The sequence below is a fragment of the Rhinolophus sinicus genome, linkage group LG06 (genome assembly GCF_036562045.2).
Source record: "Rhinolophus sinicus isolate RSC01 linkage group LG06, ASM3656204v1, whole genome shotgun sequence".
Lineage (NCBI taxonomy): Eukaryota > Metazoa > Chordata > Mammalia > Chiroptera > Rhinolophidae > Rhinolophus > Rhinolophus sinicus.
This window is the reverse complement of record NC_133756.1, coordinates 144,553,666-144,573,867: the sequence shown is the minus strand read 5'-3', so window position 1 is coordinate 144,573,867 and position 20,202 is coordinate 144,553,666. Positions and strand designations below refer to the sequence as shown.

Sequence of the window (20,202 nt, the reverse complement as noted above, 5' to 3'; positions counted from 1 at the left end):
CCTTCCTCTGGGCAAGGGGCTTCCTAGAGCACAGAGTCCTCACCCACCCATGATCTCCTTGGGTCCTCAACACCATCAGGTGACACGTGCAGCCTAGGATTGTGAAGAAGCTGAGGCCGGGGCAGAAACTGACTCTGGGTCAGTTTCCAAGAGCCCCAAGTCCTACACAAGCGGCTAGGATCAAGGAACCAAGACATTTACTTACCAGTCTGATGCCCTCCACATTTTGTCATTCTGCTTCTCAGTCTGGAAAGTAGAGGGATAATGGAACAACCCAACTCACATGCCCCATAGTTCCTGCTTTCAATAAATACATGAGCGCCTATTGTGTTCCAGGCACTGTGAGCGCCTATTGTGTTCCAGGCACTGTTGCACTGTTCTAGGCTCTAGGAATAGATCAGTCACTAAAACAGATTTCGAAAAGAAAAGAAAAAAGCCTGTCCTCATGGAGCTTACATTCTGGTGCTGTGGTTTTATAAATAGCTATCAATGGTATGATTTCAGATGATACATGGACCTGGAATTCAACCATATTGAATCACATATTCAGAAATATGCACCCTTTCCAATTCTTTCTGTCCTTCACAGGCTGCTGATATCCCCTATGGACAAAGGGCACAGCTGCAGGATCCAATGTGGAGTTAATCCCATTGTTGGGTTTTCGTCTTGTTTATTAACAGTTAACGTCTCTGCGGGCAAGTGATGCTAATTTTCCATTAAAGGCAGTGATATCATCACTTTTTAAATAAATGTAAATTCTTTCATCAGTGAGTCATTTTAAATAAGGGGCCTAAGGGCCTAATAGGACAGGGGGTCAATGCATGTAGCAAAGCCCCGGGTTTTCGGGACATTTGAACTAGGCAGTGACAAGCACGTGGCCAACTTGCTGCTTCTCAAGACCCAGACACACTCATGTCACCTTGTTCTTGGGCTTTTCAGAAGCAGAATTGGGATAGCCCCAAGGTTCATTGCTTAATGCTTTTAATCCCACATCTGTCACCTTTGTCCCCTCACCCACCCTCCAGCCACACCTGGGCCCACCCCACACTGCCTCCGGGAGAGAGGCCACAAGAGCTAAGTCTGGAGCCGGACAGCAAACACCCTGCCCTTCCTCCTGCCTCTGCACCAGTGATTTATCTCCCTTATCTCGTTCTCCACACTTTCGCTGAGGGCAAAGGTCAGTCACAGGAAGGTCCCTCCAAGTTAATTAGCTTTCACTCTCAGGAGCCAACTGGCTCCTCCTGCTCTCGGTGAGGAAGAGCTGCGTCCCACCCCCACTGAATCCAGTCGCTCCCCAGGTCAGGGGGTCCCTCATAGGATCAGCATCAGAAGGACCTGGGGGGCTTTACCAGCGTATGTGTTGCCTGGCTCCACGCAGACTCACTGAGCCAGAGGCACTGAAAGATGGGGCCTGGAAAGCTGCATTCTGTGCTCCGTGCAAGAGCCTGAGGTCCAGCTGGGTCTGGAAGCTGACATTCTTGGATGGAAATACCTGCTTACTACCTTTCCTGTGTGGCTGAGGAAGGACCCACAATTCTCCTATCAGGGCAGCAAGTGTAGTGGTTTAGTTAGTACTTGGGCTTTGGAGTTAAGCAAACCTGGATTCAAATCCTAGGTTTACCACAAAGAGGAAATGGCTGAGCGGTCTCAGGCAAGCAGATGAACCACTCTGAGCCTCAGTCCTCTTGGCTCTAAAGTGGGGGTGACAATGGCTCCGGCCATCCTCAGGTTGTTAGAGGGATTCCATGACATTATGCATGCAAAGTGCATCGTACAGGCACTGGCTTGGAGTAAGAGCTTCAGAAATGCTGCCAAGGGTTAACATAGGATTGGTTTTTTATCTTGGTAACCAAAAGGGACTCAAAGTGGTTTGCAGGGGAGGAAGAAAGTGGGAACCCCAAAACAACCCGCACTGTTCAGATCGTATCTGCCCTTTTCCCTTGAAGATGCGAGGTCCCTAAAGTCAGAGGCCAGGATTCTCGGTCATCCCTCTCCCCACCCTGATCTCTACTCACACTGGACGTGTTACCAAAGTCACCCAGTGACCCACAGATGTGAGACAGAATTTCACCAAGAGAAAGAAACGGAGGGGTAGAGGCCCACTGTGGGAGCAATCTAGGCCCCCGTATCATGGGTGAAGGGGGGTGGGGAAGCCCTGTCTTCCACCTGGGAGTGGAAGGTGAAATGACTCAGCCACGGTCTCACTGCCATCATCCTGGCTCACACCAGCTCACCCCACTCCATGCACTGCCCACATGAAGAGCACAGCCAACAGTTCCATGAGGACGTTTGTCTCTTGGCCTCCATCACCTGCTCGGCCCAGTGTCCAGAGCTCAGGAACTACTCACCAGTTGAATGAATGAACAGTTGGGGAACTAAATCTCCTACCGGGATGAGAACACATAATGTACAGACAGAGGCAGCGCTTCTAAGACTCATGTGTCAGGAGCCACCTGGGGGGTTATGTTAACATGCAGATGCCGACTCGAGGAGTTTGGGATGGACTGGGGTTCCCAGTAGGCTTCTGGGTGGTGCTGACCAAGCTGGCCTGTCATGAAGGGCGTCATGCGGGGTCTCAGCTCCTGCTCCCCACATAAGAACGCAGGACATGGAACACCCACGGAGCCATAGATAGGGGAGTCACACCACTATAGTCTCGCTGGCAGCTGGGTTGGACACACAGGAAGCAGGAGCCACATGATCCGCAACCTGCCATCCACATCTCTCTGCCAACCAACCTCACTTGCTAGCTGCAATCCGCCTCTCTGCAATCCACAATCCGCTCTCCGCCGCTTGCAGGCTCAGCCACCCTCTTCTTGCTAGCCTCCCATTTGCTGCTGGCGTAGCCATGGCAGTTATATTCGTGGCCAATAGCTCACTGGTTACAGCTGACGGCCAACTAGCCACAGCTGATGGCCATCCAGTCACAGTTGATGGCCATTTACCACCTGAGCCAGCACCTTTCCACATGAGGCTGAGAGCCTGGAAACTGCACTCCTGGCTCTGTCCCCACATGGCCCCAGACATAACCTCAGATTCGAAGGCCAGCGCTGCTACTTACCAGCCATGTAGCCTTGAGCCAGTTACTGTGCCTGGGTTTGCTCGCCTGTAAAGGGATGGGGGCAGTGATAATAGTTATGTTTTACGGAGTTATTGAGAGGGTTAATGCATTCATACGTGTTAAGCACTTTGCCCAGTGTCTTGCACACATTAGGCACTCAAAAGCCATTGGCTGTTATCAGAAGGTAGGAGAGGCTTTCCTATCGTAAGGCAGCCCTCCTGCTTTCTATCCTGGAACCCCACCCCAGAAAAGTCAACACATTCTTCTTTGACATTGGACTAGCCTCGGTCCAAACCACCTTCAAACAGCCCTGAGACCAGAAAGGATGAGTCCACCTAGCCAAGGTAATGGTAGGAGCAACCCAGGGCACTCCCCACAGCCCCACTCTTGTGCGCCTGGGAGAGCTAAGCCAATTACGTGCCCCAGGCAGAGGGAGCAGAGTTCTGCCCTGCCGAGCTGAGGTTCCATCTGGCAGTCCTTCGGTTTTGTTTTCTCTAAAAGCCTGTCAGAGCTTTCAGGAGGGAGAGCGGTTTTTATCTCCAAGATCCTGAAGAGCCAGGAGGTAATAAAGATGATGAGGTAACTGCAGACTCCTGCTGATATCATCGGGCAGAAGGCTGCAGGCGTATCAGGGGAGTTCTCAGAAAACACAAATTAAAAGCCCATGAGGACTATCAGGTCAGCGGGGGCTTAAGAAAAACTGGGAAAACTGGGAACCAGGTGCGTAAAGGTTGGTTCCTTGTCCTCTGGCCGGGGGACCCTTTTTCTCTATTCTCGGCAACTGTCTCTACGCCCTCCCCAAAAGTTTCCTTTCCCCAGCAACACAAGCATCTGCATCATTCATACCAAGGCATGAAGGGCTGTCAGCAGCCAGAGTGGACGTCTGGAACTCTTGTTTTCCGTGGAATCCAAGTCTTTCACTGAAGGAGAAATACTCCTCTGAGAATGTTTTAGACATCAGCCATGGGAATTGGCAGTTGGAAGGAAAGTGATGAGGTTTTAAGGTCAGGAAGCCCTGAGTTCGAATCCCAGTTCCAGCAATTACCAGCTGTGTATCCTTAGGCAAGCCACCAAGTGCTTCATCTGTACAGTGGGGCTAATAGCAACCATGCAGGGTGGTTGTGGAATTAAAGATAATGTATGGAAAGCGCCTAGGATAATGCCTGACCCTGGCAACCCCAGAATGAATGACCGCATGACCTCCTTGGAGTAGCCTTCCCCATCTCCCCAGGTAGGGCTGACCCTTCCCTCCTAGATCCCAGCCTGCCTTCCTCCTCCTCCACCGTGTTAGCAGGTAGACTATTGGAAATCTTTCCAGGTGTGTCTGGTTCTTTCCCCTGCTTCCCTCTGTGAGCTCGCTGAGAGCAGGGAGCCTGTCTGATTGGTCTTGGATCTCCATGTCCCGCACAGGCTGGCCAAACAAATGGGCCCATCCGAATTCCAGACCCTAACCTTAGAGACAAAGGGAATCCTCCCTGGGTACCTGCCCCCATTTATCCTCAAGGCTGAGGCTTGGCTGAAGGAAAGGGCCTGTGGGGAAGGGGCAGCAACCCTGTAAGACCCTCAGTCCCAGGAGGCTGCTGCCCCGCCACGATTGCATGTCGTTTCTCTCTAGCCAACAACCTCAGTGTGATTCCCAGCTCCTCAGGGCGGGTGAGGTCCTGACATGTGCAGGCAGGGAAGCTCTGAGCTCTAGGTTGGGCATTTTCTCCATTGTTTCTCTCTCTCTCTCTTATCTCCAGCTAGTTAGTGATTAACTGCTCCTTGAAGGTTTCCCAGCCTCCAAAGGCCCCCAGGAGCACAGGTGGCCACTGGGTTGAAGAGAGAGCCTGACTCAGGGCCCAGTTCTCTCTGCAAGACAAGGATAACCCAGTGGCACAGCCCCCCGGGTCATGGGCCCAGGAGAGCCAAGCCAAGAGGTTTGGCGCTGCACTAACTAGCAAGGGTTGCTGGGAAGGGCACCAGGGACGTGTTTCTGCAGGAGCTGTCTCCTTGGAAGTGTGTGTGTGTGTGTGTGTGTGTGTGTGTGTGTGTGTGTGTTTGGGGGTTAGGGAATGATGACCAGGACCTGGGGGAGAGAGGATTGACTTTTTCTCACCACACCCGCTCCACCCCATCCCAGGGTTTCTGTACAAACCCTGACCTGTGTAGCTGCCATCAGATAGTAAGAGCTACATTTGCAGCTCTTATCTGATGGCAGCTATGCCGGTCAGGGTTTGTATACAAGTTGGAGCAACCACCTCCCACCCCTTTCCAGCAAGTTCCACCTCAGGTGGGCCATGAAGGAGACCAGGTAGAAAAAGGAGCTGACTTGGTCAAGCCCTGTCCAGGCCCTTACAGGGGACGTAAATTTCCTTTCAGTGTGTGGGCTCCACATTTTCCTTTCTTTAATGCTGGGATTTTTGATTCGAGGGTTGGAATTCCATAGAAGGACTTTCGGTAGACTTTGAACTCCTAAAAAGATACACAGTTAGCAAAACAATCGGGACTGCTCGTCTAAGTACAACTTTCTAGGAACGGGCTCCCACACTCAGCCGAAGTGATGTGAAGCACACCTTGTCCTATCTCACACTAAACCCTTCGCTCACTTCCTGTTTATGCCATTGCTTTTTGGGGGCGAGGGGGACAAACCCTTACCATGAGAGAGAGAGGCCCCTGGCTGCCCTCTGTCGCCTTCTCCCTCAGCCCCGGCCTGGATCACAGCACTCAGACCCTTCTGGGTCCCTCTCTGCCTAGGCTTTGCTGTTTCTGTCTCTGCCCCAACTTTCTTCCAGCTCTTCTCACGGAGGCCCCTGGCTCCTAGTTCAGGTTCAGCGCAATGTCTCTCCCTCAGAGAGGCCTGCTCTGACTGCCCCAGTGAGTCAGCTCCCCACAGGGCACTGTTTATGTCTTCGTTGCGCCTAGGAGGTCTTGCTTTGCCTATTTAATTAACATTTCAAATGCAAGCTCCATGAGGACAGGGCTTTGTGGTGTTCCCTGCTACAGTTCCAGCAGCTGGGACAGGAAATTTCAAACACATTTGTAGGATGAATGAATGAATGCAAAGCTTTCCTTGGGTCCTCGGAGAGGTTGGTTGTAAACCCCAAAACTTAAGAAGAACTATGGCTCTAAATCAGGGATTTGCAAACTATAGCCTCTGAGCGAAATCTAGTCCACTGTTTTCATACAGCCTGAAGGCAAAGAATGTTCTCTATGTTTTTAAATGATTGGAAAAAATCAAAAGAAGGATACTAGTTAGTAACATGAAAAATATGTGAAATTCAACTTTCAGTGCCCATAACCCACGTGATATTGAAACATAGCCACAACCAGCCATTTGCGTATTCTCTACGGTGGCCGTCACTCTACAACAGCAGAACTGAGTAGTTGTGACAAAGACTGTCTGGCCTGCAAAGCCTAAAAAATATTTACTGTCTGGTCCTTTACAAAAAAGTTGGCCAACCCCTGCTCTAACCAACGCTAAGAAGGAAAGTAGAGATAGAATCCAATTAGATATAGAGACGGATGGAGGGAGGGAAAGGAATAAAAATAAAAAGGAAAAGAGAAAGGAAAATAGAAACAATGAGAACAAAATAACATTTTATTGAGCACCTGTTATGTATCGTGCACTGTGTTTGGTGCTTTACCTACTTTATTTCTCAGCTCTAGACAAAACTTTAAGTAGATGCAAAATCTTTGGTCAGGAAGCCTCCACCCCCAGACTCTCTGCTTCCTCTGAGTACCTGTGGCCTGTTGACCATTCAGCCCCCTCTCCTGTCATTAAGACACTCAGCTCTGACCCCTGTCCCATAGCATTTCCTGTTCCAGACATTTCTCTCTGCAGAGATCAAAGCCCATCTTAGTCCCTTAAAGTCCTGCTCTCTGCTAAGTGAAAGGGGGAACGAAGACAGGTATTCTGTATATTACTTTCACGCCCATCCATGCTACCCAGCATGGCATACGACACATAGTTGGAACTCAGTAAATATTTGCTGAAAGACTAAATTAGACAATCAACCATGCAGAACCTTAGCTCAGTGAATCACCATTTCTCAAGGCAGAGGACCCCAGTGGTGGGTCCTTCTGTAAGGAAGATGCTTGGCAACAGACAGATCCTTCTCAGCAATGTGACAATACCCCCAAAAACTGTTGCATAGAGATCTGAAGGCTTATAGCCAACTCCCCCACTTTCCTGCCCTGCTGCCCCGTCTGTGGCGCTGCCCACCTCTCAGCCCCAAAGGCCCTGTCCCTTCTCCTTATCCTGTTACTGCTCTAGGCTCTAGGCTGATCCAGGACAAGAAACAAGTACCGTGTTTTCCCGAAAATAAGACCTAACCAAAAAATAAGCCCTACATGATTTTTCAGGATGACATCCCCTGAATATAAGCCCTAATGCGTCTTCTGGAGCAAAAATTAATATAAGATCTGGTCTTATTTTCCAGGAAACACGGTAATAGAAGGAGGATTGGCAAGGATGGACAAATACAGCTGAAAGGAGAGCTATATTTGGAAACTGCACTCCCCTTGTGGTTACTCTAAGGCAGGAGAAGGAAAAACCAAGCCAGCAGGCTCCATCAGAAGCCAACCTCAGATGACCTCCCTGCGTGACAAAAGGTGACAACACATGTATTTGGTATTTCCTGTGAGGGGTGATGACTCTTACTTTGGTGGCTGGTTTGAGAAAGAGGACAGGTCCTCCTTATATAAGAAAAGAAATAGAGAAACTCATGAACACTAGCCCTGGGAATTCAAAGCGAGAAGGGAGGGAGAGGGAGTGGAGAGAGGTTAATGTCAGAAGTATGACTGATGCATTCGTGAAGCCAGCTGGGAGAGACCTGTGCAACGTGGGCCCAGTTCCTTTGTTTACCTCTGATGACACCATCAGCTGAAGGCTTTCCATCCGCTGTGCCTTCCCCACATTTGTTAGCAGGTTCTAGTGGTAACTACTAATAATTCCTAGGGGCCCCTAAGATTGGAGGTAAGAAAAAGACCCTGGGTCACAAAGTCTGTCTTTTCAGGCAACAGAAAGGTCCCAATGAAGAAAACCAGATGGTAGCCACAGAGAAGAAACAGGTAGAGTGACCCGTGGAACACATGGTAGACGAAAGCTGGATTAGGTGGGCTGTCCTGACTTTCAGATGTGACCCATTTTTTCCAGGGTAGAGCAGAACCTAAGGATTTCCCCGGCTGCCCCTTCATTTTGCAAAGTGCCATTGATTCTTCCAATGTGCGCGGCTGTTTTTGCACCGGCAAAATTAAGAAAGAAAATACAAATGTGTGTACAACTTATTGTCTTTTTCATTCAAATAAAAATCACCGTATCGAGGGGAATCTCCCAAATTAAAGAAATATATATTGTTACAACTTACATTCACTGCTGAAAAGTTTAGAAGAAAATCGATTTAAAAATGAGCGTCTTTCAACACATGAAGAGATGCTCAGCCTCAGCAATAATCAGAGAAACAAACTAACACACAAAGGTGACCCAATATCCTTCAAATTAGCAAAATTAAACATCTAATGATAGTAAATGCTGGCCAGGAGGTAACAAGAAAAGAATTCCAACCCACTGCTGGTTCAGGACTGTGGCTTGTTACAAACGCTTTTGAGAATCATTTGTTAATTCTAGTAAAAAGGAAGCTACAGGTGCCAGTGACCCAGCAAATCCACATCCAGATGCAAGTCCTGGAGACTTCAGCACAGGCTCACCAGGTGACGGTACAAGATACTTGTCACATCACTGCTTGTAAAATGAATAGTTGAAAAGAACCTAGATGGACTTCTGTAGGAGAATGGATACATTGTGACAGTGTTGGCACTTGTTTCATTCATTCTTGCATTCATTTTCCATTCACCAGATTTCTGTGAGTTCTTATTAATGCACATCATAATCACCTGGGAAACTGGAGAAAACGGCAAAATTCCTGGCTCCTCCCTGAGTCTGAGTCTTCAGTCTGGGACGGGGTTTGAGGAGGGGGCTTTTTTGAGAGTATGACGTGATGCCGCTGTATGTGGGCTTTGAGTCACGTGGTACTTAATCATTCATCCCAAAGTTATCATTCAAGCTGGATTACAAAACTAGAGGGGTCCCTGGTTTCTACTCATCGCTTACTACGTCAAGGGTCCTGGATTGGCAGAGTTCGGGTGAGGTAGAGGGCCAGCAATTCTCCTCAGGCTGCTCATGTACAAAGAGAAAGCCAAACCAAAGGATGGATCGGTTTTTTCCTTCCATTTCTCACTTCTGTGGTTGTCTCCCTGGAGAGGCGTGTTGCCCAGTTAGGAAGCACAGTTTTCTCAAGGAGCCCACAGCACCACCTCTACATAGAGGCCTCTGGAGTCAATAGCGCTCCTTTAACCAGAACTCTGCCAATGGGCACTTCTGACTCCTTAAGTTTGGTGTGGACCCTACACCATCCCAAGGCGTCTTCATCAAAGAAGAACTAGGTTATGTTTACAGACCATTTCCCTGAATATAGATGATGGGATTCTAATGGCTTGAAAAAGTCAATATAGGCAAGGCAGATAGGACAACTATAAAACTTAGGATATCTGATTAATTATTGGACTGGTGTGAAACTAGGTAAGGTTCAGGCGAAGGTTGGCCAAATTCCCTGCACATACTAACTTCCCTGCTTCTGTGGACAAGGAAAAATAATATTGATCAAAGGTTCGAATAAAAACTTGATCCTATGCCATCTCTTTTCTCATGAATCTTGGTCACTGTGGAGGTAACGATCTGACCTAGAATGTTAGTCTTTGTTGCATTTTTTAATTCTGAGTTGAGTCGTTAAGTGCTGACTGGCGTACAGGATGGAATAGGGTAGCTTTCTTAACTCCAAGACGTGTTCAGTGAACAAAGATCTGTGGGTAGGCCTGTGTCCAGACAGAAGATCAGAAGATGTACTTGTTCTGGCCTGTTTGTTCTCAGATCCATTCCCTACCCCTTGCCCCTCTCAGTCCCCTCTCTCTCTGCACTCTTCCTCCAGGTCTGATGCCTGAGGCTGCAAGGGTTTTTCAGGCTCCAGCGTCTGCCAGCTTCAGCCTGGGTTCAGCCAGTGGCAGCACCTGCAGGAGACTGAAGAGAAGAGGTGAGAAGACAGGTTATTTCTTCCCACTAGAGCCACTACACTTCTTCCGTGGCGCCAGCTTCTTCCAGACAAATCCATCAGGGACCCTGGTAGCTCCACCTTTATCCTCATTTACCATCCCCCTCCCACCTTACCCTCTGGTAACCACTAAACTATTGGTGATGGAAAGAGAACTGACTCTGGGTGGTGAACACACAATGTGATATATAGATAACATATTACAAAATCGTGTACCTGAAATCTATGTAACTTTACTAACAATTGTCACCCCCAATAAACTTGAAAAAAGAAAAAGAAAAAAGAAAATAAGTGAGTTCCTTTCTACTTTCCTGGTTAGACTCCAGCTGACACAGGAGGTAACTGGATTCGACTTTCCAGTCCAGTCAATATTCTAACACTTTGTCTTCCATGCTCATCAAGCTGTTTGCCCTTTGCAAAGCCTGTTCATTTCCCTTAAGCCCACGGTATCCCTGAAACATAGACAGGGCAGGGGTGACCACTGTCATTCTATAGAAGAGGGAACAGATCTAGAGATGCTAGAGTGATAGGCCCAAGTTGCACCACTAGTGAACTACAGACCAAAAGCTAGAATCCAGGTGCTTTGTGGGCTGCTGGTAATTTCCCTATGACATCGAGGCCCTTCTCTCTCTCCCCACCTCTTACCACCAGAAGACATTCTTTATGGGTCAAAACAAGGATTCATTTGGGTCTCATTTGCACTTGATGAAAAGGTGCTATAACTATGCAAATTGCACACCCAAAGGACTTGAGAGAGTATTCATTTCTATTTTGGGCTTTAGAAGAATATTTTGCATTTAAGTCAAGCAGGCTTCCTCAGCCTTCTGTAAATCCTAGAGCACTGTTTCTCAAAGTCAGAATTACATGGGGTGGGATCAGCAAGGTGATGGACGGCTGGTTTCTGGCCAATCAAGTAAAGGCCCAGCTCCTCAGGCTTCCATCCCCTAAGCGGTACCACTTACAATATCCTACTATGTGTCAGGTGTAGTCTCAAAAACTGCATGTGCGTGACTCCATTTACTCTTCACAGCAACCCTGTGACGTAGCTGTTGTAGTTTCCATTTTACACATGAGAAAATCTGAGAATCCAATTGAATAACTGCCTCTGGGTCACCCACTTGTGACTCAAATTCCAATGGAGATCTGCTTCACTACAAGCAGGGCTCTTGTCTGTCCACGTCCCCCTTCCCAGGATGGAGCCCACTTCATCTCCAAACAATCACGAGGACAATTATATGCTGACTGGTTCTGTGTGAGCAACCGATTCCTGTTCTCCAAAAGGTCGGCATTTTCTTCTGCTCGTTACTGAATGAGATGCCAGTGAGCTACAAAGGGGCAGGTGAATGGCAACCCCTCTTCTAAACTGCCAGGTGATAGGTGGCAGGTGAGGCCATCAGTGGTCTCTTGATTGTCCTTCTCCATTTTTCCCAGGCTCTCTTGGAAGCTCTTCTACCCTTTCACTTGGCTCAGCAACTTCTGGTTTTGCCCCAAACCAGTAGGAACCAATCAGAGCCTGAAGCAGCAGATGTCTGCATTAATCCAGCCAGGGAGGCCCCAAGGGGAGGAGCCCAACTCTTGCTCTTATCACAAATGTTTAAAAACTTAGTAACATGAATGGGCAAGTGTGCGAGCACAGGGCGCTTGACCTCTGCATGACCTTACGTCATCTGAACTGCTATTTTTTTTTTTTTTCTAATACATTGCTATACATGCCCAGTCACCATTCTGTTGACACTGCTGTTTGGATCAGCCAGGCTAATGAAACAGCCAGATAGAGACAGAGCAAGGCAGGAGCAGGGATGGGGGATTCTCAGGTCAGGATGATCGTTCAAAGGGTGCAGAGAGGGCTGCTGACCTGTAAGAAAATGTCTAGTGCTCGCTCATGTGTTCAGATATCATCCACGTCTCTCTTTGTCCTTCCCGACAACTGTTGGACCCCAACCTGCCTCACTTAATTGTATATGCACATCTCAGTAGACATTTGTCACATCTATGAGCCTGCCCCAACTAGCTTTAGAAGACAAAGGCCTGAGTTCAAATCCCAGGTCAATCACTCACTAGCTGTGTGCCCTTAGCCATGTTAAATAATCTCTCTGAGCCTCAGTCCACTCATCAGTAAACTGGAGACAATAAAACTGCTGGAGGAAAAATAGTTCTTTTAAAATTTTATATAAAGTGGTCATCACAGCTCTTAGATCAATAAATATATCTTGAGGGCCTACTCTGTGCGAGACATTGTTCTAGGCCCTGGAGATAATTGTGGTGAACAAAATACATAATCCTTGCCCCCATAGAACTTATAAACTACTGCTGGAGACAGATAATTAACAAACAGATACATGTACAATATACTGTCATTTGGTGATAAGTGCTATGAAGCAATATAAAGCAAGGTGAGGAGACAGAGAATTACAGAGGGGAGAGCAAGTGCAATTACTGACAAGGTAGTCAGAGAAGATGTCTCTACACAAGTGATATTTGAAAACAGATGTGAATGAGATCAGGAAATAAGAGAGATATCTGGGGTAAGAGCATTCCGACGAAAGGAAGTCCCTGAGGCTAGAGCACATTTCCTTATTTAGAAAACAGCACAGAGCCAGTAGTTGGGGAACAGTAAGTGAAGTTAGGGAAGAAGCCAAAAGGCAAAACTAAGTGAAATATTGGTAGGTAGGTAGACAGGTAAGTGTATGTAAGACTAAATCCATTCAATGATTTATAACATCTTCGTATCTTGGGTGGAACTCTCCTAGGTACTATGACGGACACAGTGATGAACAAAACAGAATTTATGTGATGAACCTTGAACTGTTAGTCTAGTAGGGGAGAAAAATATCTAAATAATGAGATAAGAAAATAATAGATGTCATGAAAAGACTATAGGAGCATGAAAGAGTCTTTGCTGCTCAGAGCCACTCCTACCATGAGAAACTTGGAAAGATTAATGAAAGAGATGATATTTACATAAAGACTGTAAAACAGTGCTTATCGTGCTCAAAGAGATAAAAACAAAATATATTAGCTGTCCACTGAAATAAAAGCATAATAAATTTAAGGAAAGAATCAAATAGAAATTCTGGAATTCTAATATTTAAAAACCCAATAACCAAAGTGAAAAACTCACGTATGTGTTTAACAACAAATTCAACACAGGTAGAGGAAGAATTAGTGAACTGAAAGATAGATCAGAAGAAGTTACCCAGAATGGAGCAGAAAGAGACAAAATAATGGAAAATACAAATATAAAAAGAATACAATGAGTAGGTTTAATATAATTTTTTAGAATTCCTAGAAGGAGAAGTTAGAAAAAGAACAGCAAAATAATCTCCCAAAAATATGGAAGAAAGAAAATTTTTTACAAAAGCAAAAATTAATAAACAGAAAAATACAATAGACAGTATTAAAAAGGTAAAAATGTGTTTTTTTCCAGTTTTATTAAGAAATAATTGACATACATCACTGTATAAGTTTGAGGCAGACAGCATGATGGTTTGATTTACATATATTGTGAAATGATTACCACAATATGTTTAGCTAACATCCATCATTTCATATAGATACAATAAAAAAGAAAAGAAAAGAAAAAAGAAAAAAAATGTTCTCCTTGTGATGAGAACTCTTAGAATCTACCCTGTTAACAACTTTCATATATATCATATTTTTCAAAATTTGGTTCTTTGAAATGACTAATAAAATTGATCAACCTTTGCTGAGACAGATCAAGAAAATAAAGGGGGAAGGCACAAATAATTAATGTCAGTGTTGAAAAAAGAGAGCATCATTACATATATTGCAGACATTGGCAAAATAATATGAGGATATTATAAATAATTCTATGTCAATAAATTTGAAAATTTAGATGAACTAGACAAATTCCTAGAAAAACAGTACTTACCAAAACTAACAAAAAAAGAAATCTAGAAATCTGAATAACCCCATAGCTATTAAAATAATTGTTTTTAATTAAAGATAAACTTTTCATGTATAAAATGTCTTTGATGGCTTCAAACAAATTTTATGAAATATTTAAAGAAAATATAATGACAACCTTATACAAACTCTTCCAGAAAATTAAAAAAAGTAAGAACACTACCCATTATATTTTATAAAGCTTGAGTAATCTTGATACCAGAATCCAACAAGAACAGTAGGAGAAAGAAAATTACAGGCCAATTTTACTCATGTAAGAATTCTAAAGAAAATATGAACAAGCCAAGGGGAGCAATATATAAAAAGGAATGGGCCGGCCCGGTGGCTCAGGTGGTTGGAGCTCCGTGCTCCTAACTCTGAAGGCTGCTAGTCCGATTCCCACATGGGCCAGTGGGCTCTCAACCACAAGGTTGCTGGTTCGATTCCTCGAGTCCCGCAAGGGATGGTGGGCTGCACCCCCTGCAACTAGCAACGGCAACTGGACCTGGAGCTGAGCTGCGCCCTCCACAACTAAGACTGAAAGGACAACAACTTGAAGCTGAATGGCACTCTCCACAACTAAGACTGAAAGGACAACAACTTGAAGCTGAATGGCACCCTCCACAACTAAGACTGAAAGGACAACAACTTGACTTGGAAAAAAGTCCTGGAAGTACACACTGTTCCCCAATAAAAAGTCCTGTTCCCCTTCCCCAATAAAATCTTTAAAAAAAAAAAAAAAAGGAAAACACATCATGTCCAAATCTGTCTTATTCCAGGATGCAACTGTAAATGTTGCTTTAACATCAGAAAATCAATGTAATTTGCCATCTTAACAGATCAAAGTGGGGGAAAAAATCATATAGTCATCTCAATATATGCAGAAAGAAGCCCTTGCTAAAATTCAACATCCACTTTTTATTTAAAATCTTAGAAACTAAAAAGAAGTAATCTGGAAAAGAGTATCGACAATGAAACCTATAACAACTGATGTATTTAAAAGTGACACTTTGAAAGTGTTCCCTTTGAGACTGTGAACAAAATAAGGACATCCATTATGACAGTGTCCTGGAGGCAAGGCAAGGACATGGGTAAGGCAAGAGAAAGAAATAAAAGGCATAAGGATCAGAAAGGAATAAATAAAATTGTCATTATTTATGGATTATATTATTATCCATATAGAAAATCCATGGGAATCTGCAGATTATTTTTGAATTAAGAAAGTTTCACAAGGTTGCTGGATATAAAGTCAACGCTGATAGCTGAGCTAAATTTCTATACACCATCCACAAACTTTTATTTAACAATTAAGGATAACATTTACACTAGATTTAAAAAATATCAAAAACCCACAGAAAAATCTAACAAAAGATGTGCAAGACCTCTGTGCAAAACACTATAAAACATTATGGAGACACATTAAAGATGTGGGTTAAATGTGAGAGCAATTCTATGTTAATGAATTGTAACACTCAATATTTTATATGTCAGTTCCCCCTAAATTGAGTTATGGATTCAATAAAAGTCTCAACAGAATTTTTTAAGAACTTAACAAACACTTTCTAAAATTTATATGGAATTGCCAAGGACCAAGGAACCTTCTTGAAGAGGAAACACTGGGTTAGAGGACTTGCTCTACCAGGTACGGAGTCTTACTAATAAAAGTAAAGTAATTAAGACTGTCATTTTCATTCAAGAATAGAGATGGAGGTAGATATCACTAGTGTTTCTCAATATCTAGTTATCCTCCCCTTCCAGGCACATGGCAGATGGCACTTCACGGCCCCTTGCTGGTAAGTATAACTCTCTGACTGGTTCTGGCAAATGGGCTGTAAGAGGAAGTGAACGATGGGTGACATTTTCATGCTGAGTCAGTGAAAACCTCATGGGCTATTTCCAGTCTCTTTTCTCTGGATGGAGAGTGCTCGCAATGGTGCAGACACCTTACTTCATGAAGGACAGTTGCCCTGACACATCTCCTGCATCATGAGTGACCTGCTAGTGAAGAAAAAATAACTTTATTATGTTAAGCCAGGAGATGTTGGAGTTGCTTGTTACCCAAAACAAAATAGCCCATCATATCTCGTCCAACAAACATAAACCAATGGAACACAAGAGTACCCAGAGAGAGAGGCACCTATATGCAGACAATTGATTTTTCAACAAAAAGTAAAATTGTAGAGTAGTAAGTAGGGGAGAAATGGTCTTGGTACAACTGGATATTTATTTGGGGGGAAAAAATAAAACTTGTCCCTACCTCATGCCATAGACAGAAATCAATTTCAGGTGGATTCTTAACCTTATTTGAAAGACAATACTATATAAAGCTTTTAGAAGAAAATATGGGAGAATTCTTCATGACGCAGAAAAAGATTTTCTAAATAAGAAACAAAAATTGTTAACTCTAAAAGAAAAGGTAGTTAAATTGTGTTGTATTAAATTTCCCAAGAAAAAAAATGTTTTGTTGAAAAAGAAAATAGCAGAAGGGAATACTTAAATTTTAATACTAGCTATCGCTGGGTGATTGCATCATGGGCTGAATTTATTTTCTAAATTTTGCTTATCTCTTTTTTCCAAATATTCTGTGATGAATATGGATCTCTTTTGTAATAAGAGAGAGAAAAAACAATAAGTTGTTTGCTTTTGAGTATGATTATAATCAAGAAGAGGCAATCTAAAAGTTGAAGACATAGAATAAGAATTTTCCAGACCTTCCTCTTACTTGTTTGTTAACCCAAAGAAAAGAAATCCTAATGATGGAATTTAGACAAAGTGGCAGGTGGGCAGAGGTGGGATTTGATGGTCCTTGTGGCCTTTCCTATGGCTCTTTTTCATTTAGCTTCTAAAACATCCTCAAGACAGCCTGATGTCACTTTTTAGAAGACTTTCTGTTGTAGATTCACAGTCTCCATTCCAGGAGGGAGGTCCGTGTGGGAAGTCTCCTCCTTTTTCTCTCTTCCATCTCTGGTCTCTTTTCTCTGATAAGAAATACCTTTAGACTCGAGTGTCTTCCATGATGTTTCTCAGACCAGGAGATGTGAGGCCACTGGCCCTGTCCTGGGCGGCTGTCCATCTGGCCTCCCCCAGGTGCTGGACCTGGAACTGGGGCCTCCCTCTTCCTTTGGTCACACCACTCCAGGCCCCTTTGTAAAATCTTTATTAGACACATGCTTGACTCTTAGCAGTGTGAATATAAACTTAAGATCTAAAATGCATATAAAGATACTTATTTTTACTCTTGGTTTTTGTAATTTTTATTGGCTCTTAATTATTGATTGAACGTTTACTGGGCATGGGTAGTAAACTCGTCATAGACCATGGTTCCTTAAACCCTGAGAATTCACCTCCTAAATTCTGGAGTCCGGGGGGGGAAAAAAAAAAAATAATAATAATAAATAATAAAAAAAAAAAAAAAAAAAAATATATATATATATATATATATATATATATATATATGCATACACAGATGTCATGTTATAAAGTTGTACATGTGAAATTTATGTAATGTTATTAACCAATATCACCCAATACATTTAATTAAAATTAAATAAATAATTTAAAAAAAAATAGAATGGGGACATGGAGTATACGGGTCATCCCAGAGATAAATGAGCTGTCAACAGCAGACATGGCAGGGCCTTCAAGATAAATGGGCTTTAAATGGGTTCAGAGATACTAACGTGGCTCACAATGATCACCAAGAAGGACCTGGGTGGGCAGCTTGCTGGGACGGCACTAAGGGCAACCATTTTCATCACCATCATTAGCATTTACTGAACACTTACTTTGTTGCAAAAACTATGCCAGGCCCTTTACGTACATGATCTCATTTAATACTCACAGCCACCCTGGGATGTATATATTATCCCATTTTCAAAGATGAGGAAATTGAGACGCAGAAGAAGTTAGGTAATTTGCCCGAGGACCCACAGGGAGAAGGGGATGGAGTTGAACTGGGAATTCAAATCTGTCAGACTGGAAATCCTCGTCTCTTCTTCTGTGACAGTATCTACTGCTCTGGGCACTGACTGTTATTCATCTACCTCTTAATAAGATATTTCAATTTCACACTGTTGTGAGGAAAATCAGGAACAATGATTTCTGAAGACCATTTGTGTCTGGCACCAGTTTCTTTAGGACAACTTGCTGCATTTGAGACAATGTCCCCTGTGAAGTGGGGACAGAGTAGTCCCTGCGGCAACACTGTCATGAGGCCCAAATGAAATGATACATATAAAACGCTTGGCTCAGTGCAAGGCACCGAAGGCGCTCATTATTCTGCTTCCATTATTACATTGTTTCCTCAGGCCCCAGGGCTGCCAGTTATCCTTACCTTTACAGGTAATAGGAAAAACTTCCAAACACAGATTCTAATTGTTTCTGGGATTCTGGTGCTGACAGCTTTCAGGAGCATCTCTCGTCACCGCATGTGTCCATGTTCTGAGCAGCCTGTAGGTGTGACACTGACATCGCCAAGTCTCTAGGCTCTTAGCTGGCTCATTGTCACTGAGCCTTCATGTCACAACAAGAAAAGGATGAGAGAGTGACTGGTGCTTTAGTAAGAGACTCCAATACATTTCTATATCAGATCCTATAAATGAAAGAGTGTCATGAAACACAATGTGGAAGCTAAAAGATCAAAACTGGAGTTAGGCAAATCAGGGTGTGAATGCTGGCTCTGCTCCTTCCAGCTGTGTGACCTTGGGTGAGTTACTTAACCTCTCTGAGCCTCTATAATAACTGGTTAGTAATAGCTACTTCACAGCTTTGTTAGGAGGATTGCTATATGATATAATGATGTCGAGTGCTTAACACAGAGCCTGGTCCATAGGAAACACTAAATAAATGCTCGTCATTATTCTTTTTAAATGTAAAAAAAATAAAAAATAAAAAAAGCCAAACCAGCAAATCCAACTATGAGATTTGTTATATAGGTTAATAAACATATACATTAAATGACCTCCCCTACTGGGTGGATCTTCTGTTTGATGTCTTTGAACAAATCGGTCAGCTGTTGGAGTCTTATCCAGTGCATACTTGCAGGGGATTGGCAGGCCTGGAGGCCGGCAGGCTAACTAAACAAGATGTGCTAGCTGAGACATTGGAAAAGTCTATTTGAAATGTTTAAGTGAAAAGTTATTTATGTATGTATGTATGTACGTATGTATGTATGTATGTATGGTTTTGAACCTTCAATGAGAAAAAATAAATATACCGAGCTCAAGAACACTGTGTGTAGTGTGTCACTGCGTCAAGAATTGGGAATGCACGTGACAAAAGTAACAAACAGTATGTACACCAACGAAGCTGCACGGTCACAGAATGAAAGACTGGAGCCTGGCTCGATTAAGTCTCAGTTTCCTCCGCACTCAGCAGCGTGTTGGGGATCCCGCGGCTGACGGGGAACATACGTGCAGACTCCGGAGATTGCAGGGTGCCCTCCGACACTTCCACCTCCAGCAGCACGGGGTGGATCTTCCTCAGAATTGTCTCATCTTGCTCATTCGCCTGAATCAGCTCTTTGGGCACCTGGATCAGACGCAAGTGATCAGCCACTTCCAGAAGCATCTCCCACTCAATCTTGGGTATCATACACGTCACGAAGACCGGGTCGAATTCCACATTGTTGATGCGGACCTCGGTGGCCTGGAGGCGCCCGGGGAAGCCAACCTCGCATATGCGAGCTCGGCAGGTTGTGGGTAAGGAGCTTCATGTCGCTGCAACGCTCTCTTGCCAAAAAGTAATATTTTAGCAAGGAGGTAGAATCTGGAGAACTGACTGGCTCTGGGCCTCAGTTTCTCTATCTGCATGAGACGAGCTCAGAACTGCATGCTGCTCTCTTGCATCTCTGATTTTCATGAGTAGAGCAGTCTGGTTCTGCAAGGGCCGTCTTTGCTCATGCATGCATCCAGCAACTCCTAGTCCTGCGTGGCCTGCAAAAACTTGGCATCTGATGCCCCTCTCTGGGTGGAGTTTCGCAGGGCTCATGCAGGCCCAGGGCTAGGTTATATCTCCACTGCCCCCTAAGCCTCCCTAGGGCCCACCAGTTCCAACAGCTCCCAGCTCCCCTTGTATGTAACCACAGAAGACAAAATTCCAATTAGGGTTCCCAATCCCTGCAGACAGGAGAAATCACTAAACAAGGGCCCT

At 44.4% G+C, this 20,202-nt stretch overlaps 1 pseudogene; it reads right to left on the bottom strand.

The window, feature by feature from the left end:
- Window positions 1-19,277: 19,277 nt before the first annotated feature.
- On the bottom strand, window positions 19,278-19,827 carry LOC109450814 (multifunctional methyltransferase subunit TRM112-like protein; annotated as a pseudogene).
- Window positions 19,828-20,202: the final 375 nt, after the last annotated feature.